The sequence below is a fragment of the Poromitra crassiceps genome (genome assembly GCF_964638095.1).
Source record: "Poromitra crassiceps genome assembly, chromosome: 3".
NCBI lineage: Eukaryota > Metazoa > Chordata > Actinopteri > Beryciformes > Melamphaidae > Poromitra > Poromitra crassiceps.
The window spans coordinates 30,591,943-30,603,316 of NC_139625.1; positions in this window are offsets into that span (position 1 = coordinate 30,591,943).

The window sequence follows — 11,374 nt, forward strand, 5'->3', positions numbered from 1 at the left end:
TGTGACCCAGATAAGGTCCTTGCCATGCACGTGGAACACATCGTACATGTAACATGTGAGTTCTGGATGTTCGGCACATGCAGTGGGGACAGAACGTCTGTCAGATTTAGGCTCACTGACACTGTTGGACCAAGGAAATGACACACGAGAGTTGTGGCTGTAATATATCTACAAACAAAAACTGAGTATGTGGGTTATATTCATCCATTACAAACATTAGGCCTATAAAATCACTTTCACCTACTCTCGAACATATCCAAATGTTTCAAAGTGCGAAAGACAAGTTACCAGCATACAAGAACAAACTTCACAGATTGCTATCTTTCCAGGCAGTCCAAACCGAGTCTCCAGGCATGGCTGCAATGACACAGCTGCCTTGTTGAGCCATCTCACCCTCAGTAACATTTTTCTAGGTGTAATATCCTGTTGGATGTATCAGAGCCATCTCACCCTCAGTAACATTTTTCTAAGTGTAATATCTTGTTGGATGTATCAGAGCCATCTCACCCTCAGTAACATTTTTCTAAGTGTAATATCTTGTTGGATGTATCAGAGCCATCTCACCCTCAGTAACATTTTTCTAAGTGTAATATCCTGTTGGATGTATCAGAGCCATCTCACCCTCAGTAACATTTTTCTAAGTGTAATATCTTGTTGGATGTATCAGAGCCATCTCACCCTCAGTAACATTTTTTCTAAGTGTAATATCCTGTTGGATGTATCAGAGCCATCTCACCCTCAGTAACATTTTTCTAAGTGTAATATCTTGTTGGATGTATCAGAGCCATCTCACCCTCAGTAACATTTTTCTAAGTGTAATATCTTGTTGGATGTATCAGAGCCATCTCACCCTCAGTAACATTTTTCTAAGTGTAATATCCTGTTGGATGTATCAGAGCCATCTCACCCTCAGTAACATTTTTCTAAGTGTAATATCTTGTTGGATGTATCAGAGTTATCTCACCCTCAGTAACATTTTTCTAAGTGTAATATCCTGTTGGATGTATCAGAGCCATCTCACCCTCAGTAACATTTTTCTAAGTGTAATATCCTGTTGGATGTATCAGAGCCATCTCACCCTCAGTAACATTTTTCTAAGTGTAATATCTTGTTGGATGTATCAGAGCCATCTCACCCTCAGTAACATTTTTCTAAGTGTAATATCCTGTTGGATGTATCAGAGCCATCTCACCCTCAGTAACATTTTTCTAAGTGTAATATCCTGTTGGATGTATCAGAGCCATCTCACCCTCAGTAACATTTTTCTAAGTGTAATATCCTGTTGGATGTATCAGAGCCATCTCACCCTCAGTAACATTTTTCTAGGTGTAATATCTTGTTGGATGTATCAGAGCCATCTCACCCTCAGTAACACACAGCTGCCTTGTTGGATGTATCAGAGCCATCTCACCCTCAGTAACATTTTTCTAAGTGTAATATCTTGTTGGATGTATCAGAGCCATCTCACCGTCAGTAACATTTTTCTAAGTGTAATATCTTGTTGGATGTATCAGAGCCATCTCACCCTCCGTAACATTTTTCTATGTGTAATATTCTGTTGGATGTATCAGAGCCATCTCACCCTCAGTAACATTTTTCTAAGTGTAATATCTTGTTGGATGTATCAGAGCCATCTCACCCTCAGTAACATTTTTCTAAGTGTAATATCTCGTTGGATGTATCAGACCCATCTCACCCTCAGTAAAAAAAAATCTAAGTGTAACATATTGTTGGATGTATCAGAGCCATCTCACCCTCAGTAACATTTTTCTAAGTGTAATATCTTGTTGGATGTATCAGAGCCATCTCACCCTCAGTAACATTTTTCTAAGTGTAATATCTTGTTGGATGTATCAGAGCCATCTCACCCTCAGTAACATTTTTCTAAGTGTAATATCTTGTTGGATGTATCAGAGCCATCTCACCCCCAGTAAAAAAAAAAATCTAAGTGTAATATCTTGTTGGATGTATCAGAGCCATCTCACCCTCAGTAACATTTTTCTAAGTGTAATATCTTGTTGGATGTATCAGAGCCATCTCACCCTCAGTAAAAAAAAAATCTAAGTGTAATATCTTGTTGGATGTATCAGAGCCATCTCACCCTCAGTAACATTTTTCTAAGTGTAATATCTTGTTGGATGTATCAGAGCCATCTCACCCTCAGTAACATTTTTCTAAGTGTAATATCTTGTTGGATGTATCAGAGCCATCTCACCCTCAGTAAAAAATAAATTCTAAGTGTAATATCTTGTTGGATGTATCAGAGCCATCTCACCCTCAGTAACATTTTTCTAAGTGTAATATCTTGTTGGATGTATCAGAGCCATCTCACCCTCAGTAACATTTTTCTAAGTGTAATATCCTGTTGGATGTATCAGAGCCATCTCACCCTCAGTAACATTTTTCTAAGTGTAATATCTTGTTGGATGTATCAGAGCCATCTCACCCTCAGTAACATTTTTCTAAGTGTAATATCTTGTTGGATGTATCAGAGCCATCTCACCCTCAGTAACATTTTTCTAAGTGTAATATCCTGTTGGATGTATCAGAGCCATCTCACCCTCAGTAACATTTTTCTAAGTGTAATATCTTGTTGGATGTATCAGAGTTATCTCACCCTCAGTAACATTTTTCTAAGTGTAATATCCTGTTGGATGTATCAGAGCCATCTCACCCTCAGTAACATTTTTCTAAGTGTAATATCCTGTTGGATGTATCAGAGCCATCTCACCCTCAGTAACATTTTTCTAAGTGTAATATCTTGTTGGATGTATCAGAGCCATCTCACCCTCAGTAACATTTTTCTAAGTGTAATATCCTGTTGGATGTATCAGAGCCATCTCACCCTCAGTAACATTTTTCTAAGTGTAATATCCTGTTGGATGTATCAGAGCCATCTCACCCTCAGTAACATTTTTCTAAGTGTAATATCCTGTTGGATGTATCAGAGCCATCTCACCCTCAGTAACATTTTTCTAGGTGTAATATCTTGTTGGATGTATCAGAGCCATCTCACCCTCAGTAACACACAGCTGCCTTGTTGGATGTATCAGAGCCATCTCACCCTCAGTAACATTTTTCTAAGTGTAATATCTTGTTGGATGTATCAGAGCCATCTCACCGTCAGTAACATTTTTCTAAGTGTAATATCTTGTTGGATGTATCAGAGCCATCTCACCCTCCGTAACATTTTTCTATGTGTAATATTCTGTTGGATGTATCAGAGCCATCTCACCCTCAGTAACATTTTTCTAAGTGTAATATCTTGTTGGATGTATCAGAGCCATCTCACCCTCAGTAACACTTTTCTAAGTGTAATATCTCGTTGGATGTATCAGACCCATCTCACCCTCAGTAAAAAAAAATCTTAAGTGTAACATATTGTTGGATGTATCAGAGCCATCTCACCCTCAGTAACATTTTTCTAAGTGTAATATCTTGTTGGATGTATCAGAGCCATCTCACCCTCAGTAACATTTTTCTAAGTGTAATATCTTGTTGGATGTATCAGAGCCATCTCACCCTCAGTAACATTTTTCTAAGTGTAATATCTTGTTGGATGTATCAGAGCCATCTCACCCCCAGTAAAAAAAATCTAAGTGTAATATCTTGTTGGATGTATCAGAGCCATCTCACCCTCAGTAACATTTTTCTAAGTGTAATATCTTGTTGGATGTATCAGAGCCATCTCACCCTCAGTAAAAAAAAAAATCTAAGTGTAATATCTTGTTGGATGTATCAGAGCCATCTCACCCTCAGTAACATTTTTCTAAGTGTAATATCTTGTTGGATGTATCAGAGCCATCTCACCCTCAGTAACATTTTTCTAAGTGTAATATCTTGTTGGATGTATCAGAGCCATCTCACCCTCAGTAAAAAATAAATTCTAAGTGTAATATCTTGTTGGATGTATCAGAGCCATCTCACCCTCAGTAACATTTTTCTAAGTGTAATATCTTGTTGGATGTATCAGAGCCATCTCACCCTCAGTAACATTTTTCTAAGTGTAATATCCTGTTGGATGTATCAGAGCCATCTCACCCTCAGTAACATTTTTCTAAGTGTAATATCTTGTTGGATGTATCAGAGCCATCTCACCCTCAGTAACATTTTTCTAAGTGTAATATCTTGTTGGATGTATCAGAGCCATCTCACCCTCAGTAACATTTTTCTGAGTGTAATATCTTGTTGGATGTATCAGAGCCATCTCACCCTCAGTAAAAAATAAATTCTAAGTGTAATATCTTGTTGGATGTATCAGAGCCATCTCACCCTCAGTAACATTTTTCTAAGTGTAATATCTTGTTGGATGTATCAGAGCCATCTCACCCTCAGTAAAAAATAAATTCTAAGTGTAATATCTTGTTGGTTGTATCAGAGCCATCTCACCCTCAGTAACACACAGCTGCCTTGTTGGATGTATCAGAGCCATCTCACCATCAGTAACATTTTTCTAGGTGTAATAACAGATAGGATCGCACAGCAAATGCCTGGGCCAACGACGAGAGCTATGGACACACTCAAATGAGCAGCATTCCTCTCATGACTCCTGCTAACCAACATTGCAACTGAGTCTCTGTGAGTGTGTGTGTGTGTGTGTGTGTGTGTGTGTGTGTGTGTGTGTGTGTGTGTGTGTGTGTGTGTGTGTGTGTGTGTGCACGTGTGTGCGTGTGTGTGTGTGTGTGTGTGTGTGTGTGTGCGGTCATGTGTGCGCGCGCGTGCATGCGCGTGTGTGTGTGTGTGTCTTTGCAGGTTCCAGAGGCGTGGGTAGCCAGCTGCGGAGCGGTTCTGGATGCTGATTGGAAGTGAGTGTTGAGCGCTCAGGACAATTATGGAATCATTACCGCCGCCATGCCAGAGGCAAAATATGAACACCGTGCCATTTGTCAACCAACCACAGCTTTCTAATCAAGCTCACATGTGTTTGTATGTTAGTCTTTACACATGTGTGTGCATGCGTGTGTGTGTGTGTGTGTGTGTGTGTGTGTGTGTGTGTGTGTGTGTGTGTGTGTGTGTGTGTGTGTGTGTGTGTGTGTGTGTGTGCATGTGTGTGTGCATGTGTGTGTGCAACGCCTGAGAGCCTTGGCATGTTGGCAGAGAAAATGGAATGTCACTCTCACCCTCCCAGTGAGTGTGTGTGTGTATACTGTATAGGTTGTTAAGGAGGAGTGGAGAGCCCTACCCAATATTTTGTGCCTGTATATTTGTTTGAATGTGTGCTGGTATCCCAATGGTGTATGTGCAGCACACATGCCCAAGTGTGTGTGTGTGTGTGTGTGTGTGTGTGTAGGGGGAGGAATGCCCTGCCCAGGCGCGACTGTCTAAACATGTCCCCATCAGCTGTCTCTCCGCTCCCCTCATGGAGAAATAACTTCACATGAGTTGTTGCTTTTCGTCCCCTCACAGCGCCCACACTATCATCTCACACACTATCATCTCACATTAGTTGTGGAGAGCGTGTACATGGGAATGCCCCTGTCTGTGTGGCCTCTTTTAGACTGGAAAAAAGTGTCTGTTGAGTGTATGAACAAACTGGTGCCGGAGCCTCCAGAAGAAGAAGAAGAAGAACAGAGGGATGTGGGGCGGAGGAGAGGAAGAAAACTCCTCACCACTCCTCTTTAAACAGTCGTTTTCCCCCAAGCCCCCCCCCCCCCCCCCCCCCATCCCCCCTCTGCCTACAGGAAGCACCTGTAATCCATCTCCCTGTTCTGGGATCGCTGTGCTAACGAGTGGCATGCATGTTTTAGGAAGATTTAATTAATTGATTCAACGAGTGATAATAGCAGGCGGTATTTATCACAGGTGCATTCGCTTTCATGGCCTGGAAGTGCCGACGGCAAAGTCAATGTGGTGTGCAGCGACAACACTCAAAAGGTCGTGGTGCCCACTGCAAAATGTTTGGTCAGCTTTCAAAAAAGTGAAATTATAATTATACATAAATATAGAAACTATGTAATATGAACTGCATATAATGAATATACTCAGACATTTCACTCAGTTTCACTCAGGGTTAACTCTCTCTCTCTCTCTCTCTCTCTATGTCTCTCTCCCTCTCTGCAGTGAACTGAAGTTGCAGTGTTCTTAGGCTTTTGTGCATGCGTGAAGTCAGCCACTGAGATATGAGAGTTGTAAGTGCACATGGGATTACCAACTCAAACATTGATCACTGATAAGCTGCGCAAAGTGCTCGTGCATCTTGTCCCCGACTCCAGCGCGCTCTTCCTCTCGGCACTCAGCTAAAGCCAGTTTCTCCATGGAAAACAACACAGAAGAAAGACACATCGCCTGCCCTGGAGAAATCCCTGTTTGACATAGCTAGGCGAGATCCCCCCCAGACGAAAACAAGACATTGCTATTAGTCAAGAGATCAAAGGCATACCCCAGCCGAACACAGCGTTTGGGATTGCAACCTCTGACAGCCATCTGCGCCGGTAAGACAGGAACAAGCAGTGAGACACTGATGGCAAAGGAGGTCTAAGGTCTTCTTGGACCTCTTAGAACTCAGCCCCGATAAATTTTGTACAAGCTACACTTTACTGGCAGGGTCGAGGCGTGGGCAGATGAGGCGAGAGAGGAGTACAACAGGGAGAACAAGTGAGGAAGCATAGAGAGAAGGTGGGTGAGAAGGTAGGGGAAAACAGTAAGACTGCCTATCCCCCCAGTGAGACAACCTGGCAAGGAGTTCAGAGTGAGCCAGCATCTTCATCTCTGAGCCTGTCGAGCAACGGATGCCCAGGACACATCAGCGCATTTCACTGTTTGCCTGCATAGAACACAAATACTATCAGCTTCAAAAAGGGCCAGCTTCCCTGGAGCATATGGGCCGGGGTTTGCTCCTCTGGGCTCGCCGAATTGGTCTGTGAATCGATCACAGAAAAAGTATTTCAAAGGGTTTAAGAAACTATATGCGCTCTTTCTCTTTCCCAGACTTGAACAAAACAGACTCTGACACAGACAGCCCTGCAGACTGCGTGGTCCCTAAGGCTTCGAGGTGTCTCCACTCCTTTCACTACCACTAGTCCTGCGCACCCAACACAAGGAAAAGACAGGAAATGAGGAAGGCTAAATAAAACCGGTTTGGAATCCAGCCCAACTCCAGAGAGAGGGATTCAGGAGATGTGGAAGAAGAGTGCCATATGTGCGCTGGTCACATTGACCAAGCCTGAACCTGCATGCAGCAGTTTGGTTGGGACATGTGTTTTGGCTATCAGAGCCATTAAAATCTCATTACGTAGTGCAACAACAGAGATCGTAAGTCTTTTCTGTGACTCCGGGAGTCATTTATCTTGTGAATTTACCATGAATGATGTATTTAGATGCACAAAGATGCGCATTGGTTGACTTTTAATGGTTTCGTTACAATTGATCGGTTTCACAATTTGAGATATGAAATGCACAACACGACTCTATGATTAGAAAGAGAGGCGTTAACTGGAATGAAGAAAATGACATTCACAGAGAAACATCTTTCCAGACCACTGAGCCTTATTGCCTCTTGGAAAAACAGAGAGGTCATCGGTTACTTGTTTCTCATGTAGATTCTTATTGTCAGTTGTTCGGTCATTACAAATGGTGTTGCATTCTTTACAGTGGAGGCTAATGGTGTCCTGACCTAAAGGGGAGGAATGCCAACTCTCACCACAGCTGCACACTAAGGCCAAGGGCCAGAGTGGACCCTGGGTTCAAAGGTCACCCATGATGTGACTTGATCCTACACAATCAATGGACAGAGGGTCTTGGCCTTTGGCAACCGTGCTCTTAATGGCTTATCGCAACTGGACAAGTGGTAAAGAGAAAACAATCAGAAAGATGTAAACAGTCCATCGAAACAGCAAAAGTATGACAAACATCCAGACTGAGCTCATAGAAAGATGAACACGTGGACAGCAGATTATGTGAGTGTTACATTTACGTTTTCCCAGCACAAAGCAGTTATGTGAAGGACGGTGGCCAGTAAGGGTGTTGTGGAGAGGGATAGACGGTAGCCTGTGAAAACCATCCAGATCACATGAAAATTGTGTTTTGTTCCACAATACTGTATTTCCACCTGCCCACAGCAATTTACAGAAATTAGAATCTAGTGGGCCAATCAAGGACCTGCACCATAGTTGACAACCTAACCGGCCAATCAGGTACGCCGCTGGCAGAACAGTAATGGCATCTCCCGAAGCAAGAACAAGAACAGGAGTAGCCTATTTGCAACAGCCAAGTTTCTAGGCGGAAAAGACGTTTTCACCCTTCTTCCAGGTGGCTTTGGATTGGATTGATTGGCTGAAGGAGTTGTCTGTCAAGGCAAGTACTCCCGCCCACTGAAACTGATGTGAGTGGCTGGAAATCCAGTAGAGATATGTAGAGTGAAACAGAATGTGAGTTCAGGTTATCAGGATGGTTTTTACCAGGCTAGGTGGACGGGCGACGGGCGTACACATTTGCCTTCGAAGTCGGTGACCGGCGTTCAATTACCAGCATTTTCAAAGGACATTTCAGTAAGTCACATTTCCATTTTGAATGAACGTAACCTTACCCAAGTTGTTTATTTGACCAATTTAAACGTCATTGTACTTGTCTAAATGTAACCATTAACCAACCTTTCTGACATAATTCAATTTGTGGTCAGGAATGTATATGTTATACGTATTTATATTTGTTGTGGGGGACTGTAATTCAGTTTGTGGTGGAGAAACATTATTTTCCTATAATACATGTCCACAGCACGAAAAATGGCCGTTTTGAGATTGCGTTCATGTATGTTCGTGTGTGAGTGAGATCATGTTGCAAACAAACATCTGGGAAATGACAAGGCTGCCATATGTTCTGAAAACCCTCAAGAAATGTACACGCTTATTTGTGAAGTAAAGCGACACCACGCATGAGCAAGTTTGTGAATTTTAAAAGGAGAATATACACACAATTGAATGGGTGGACACACACACACACACACACACACACACACACATTCACATTCTTCATACAGGAATCACAAATGCAAAATTTACAGTGCTCGTTAATTAGTATTAGAGCATATAAAATAGAGCATTTTCAATTCCTCCTTAATTAGCATTATAACCGTTTTCCATTGCAGGCATTATTCAAGCGGAGCAAGCCACTCCACTGATGACAAATACCCACCCAGCCAACTAAACAGATAATGAGCCATTTTTGGTAAGTGTCTGGGATTGTTAGGTCATTAGGACTTGGGGTTGTGTGAGTGAATAACTTTAATTGCAACCCCTGGACACAGGCATAAGCTCTGTAAATAAGCCAGGCGCTCCGTTAATGTGCTCATCATTATCCCATTCCACCATTTTGGATGGAAATGGCACGTCGAGTTTACTCCAACCCCAAGGAGCTGCCCATCCTGGCTGAATAAGGGTTTATCAGAATGAGCTAAGGACTGAAATATTTTTTTACTGGTCAAAACTGAAGTTCCAGTGGACCCATAAATTGGGGTTTCCAAAAATGTCAAGATGCAGAGGTGTAAATGCCCATAAATGTGGAGTCACCTCAGCAATGAGCAACAGAAACAGCAACACGGGGAGAGCCTCTGCATTGGCCCATTTCACACTTCATAAAGCAACGACATATTTATTCCATGCATTCATACTCATATGCCCCCTCAACCAGGTAACGTCTATACGACTCAAAATGATTCATTTGCCAAGTCATTTTCCCCATTTAGTTCTGGGTTTTAAGTGCTAGTTTTACCCTCTGGTAGAATGCTGCATTGTGCGGCGACGGTTTCACCTGATGTTTTTATCTCACTGCAGGGACTGAGCAGGGAATTACCTTTTGCCCATAACTACATTCCTGAAAACACACTGCTGAAAAAAGAGGCTGTAAAAAGATGGTGAATATCGCACCTCTGTAGTGGAATTCACTAAACTGTAAAAAAAAAAAAAAAAAAAAAGAGAAGAGAAGAGAAGAGAAGAAGAATGTAAACAGCTTTCTTTTTTCAAATCATTTGCCAGCATTGTTTGATGTGAGAACTATATGCTAAGTCATTCAGGAATCTAATTTGTTCCTTTGAGAGACATGCAGAGTGGAGGTCATAGGGGTAAGCCTCAGGTAAATGCTAGGCAGTGGGAGTACACAGTCCTGCCTCTGATTTAAGAGGATCCATAGGGGGGCCCGTGGTAAACACAGCATGGGACAGGGACCTTCAGGAGTGGGAGAATGGGGGGGGTGGTGTTAGGGGGCCCGTGGTAAACACAGCATGGGACATGGACCTTCAGGAGAGGGAGAATGGGGGGGGGGGGGGGGCGGTGTTCCACTTAGGCCACATATAATGACCAACAAACGCCCCCCCCCCTCCTTCGTCTTCAATAACCACCTCCCACCCCCACCGCTCCTGCTCCAATTCTATAGGTCTGACCGCTAAGACCCTCATTCAACCTGCATATACGAGAAACCTTTCTTCTCTCTCTCTCCCTTCTCCAGTTCAGTCCTCCCTCGATCACTCCAGTGAGAGGCAGGTCCTTTTCAGACGGCTGGCCGGGCTCCTGCTGGTTTTATGGGAAGTATTGTGATCCGGCGAGCACTCTCAGGGGGGATCAGCACTTACCAGCGCCGATGGAACCGCTGATTTGATCGTCTCTCCTTTCACAGCCTTTCTCCACTTTTCATCAGAACTTCTGGGCCGCGGCTCGCCATGGGAAGCCCGGGCGCAAATGTGATTCTCTGTCTCCGCTGAAACAGACATCATGCATGACAGCGGAGACACTGATGAGGACAGGATACAAGTGAGAATATATAGGGTTTGAACTTCACATCAACCCAGCCACATGAAACGGATGGAAGTGTAAATATTCAGCATTGCTTCAAACAGTTCCTCCAATATTTAAGAGCCATTGCCTCCCAACCATGCTCCCAACAGACAGTCATCCTCATTTCAGTGAGAGTCATGAATCCTAAGTGTGTCCTTGCAAGAGTTCAAATCATATTTGACATGTAAAAGGGTCATGCAGTTTATTTGACATGTAAAAGGGGCATGCAGTTTATGGTGGCCACTAATTGGAAGACAAATATTGTCAAAAAGTAATTTTCACAATAGCGATGATGAGTACAGATTAAGCCAATTACAGCAGAGGTCAACATACGTGAAAAATAATTACTGCTTCTGTCCAAACACCAAAATGTCTTGCCGGTCAGATTGCTCATGCTGACCTGTGGAAAATGCAAGTTGAAGTATGTGCATAAGTGCGTGCACGCATGTGTGTGTGTGTGTGTGTGTGTGTGTGTGTGTGTGTGTGTGTGTGTGTGCGTGTGCGTGTGCGTGTGCGTGTGTGTGTGTGTGTGTGTGTGTGTGTGTGTGTGTGTGTGTGTTTCTTTCAAAACAGGGTACGAGCCAACTTTTCTTTTCTTTTTTTATAAGCCA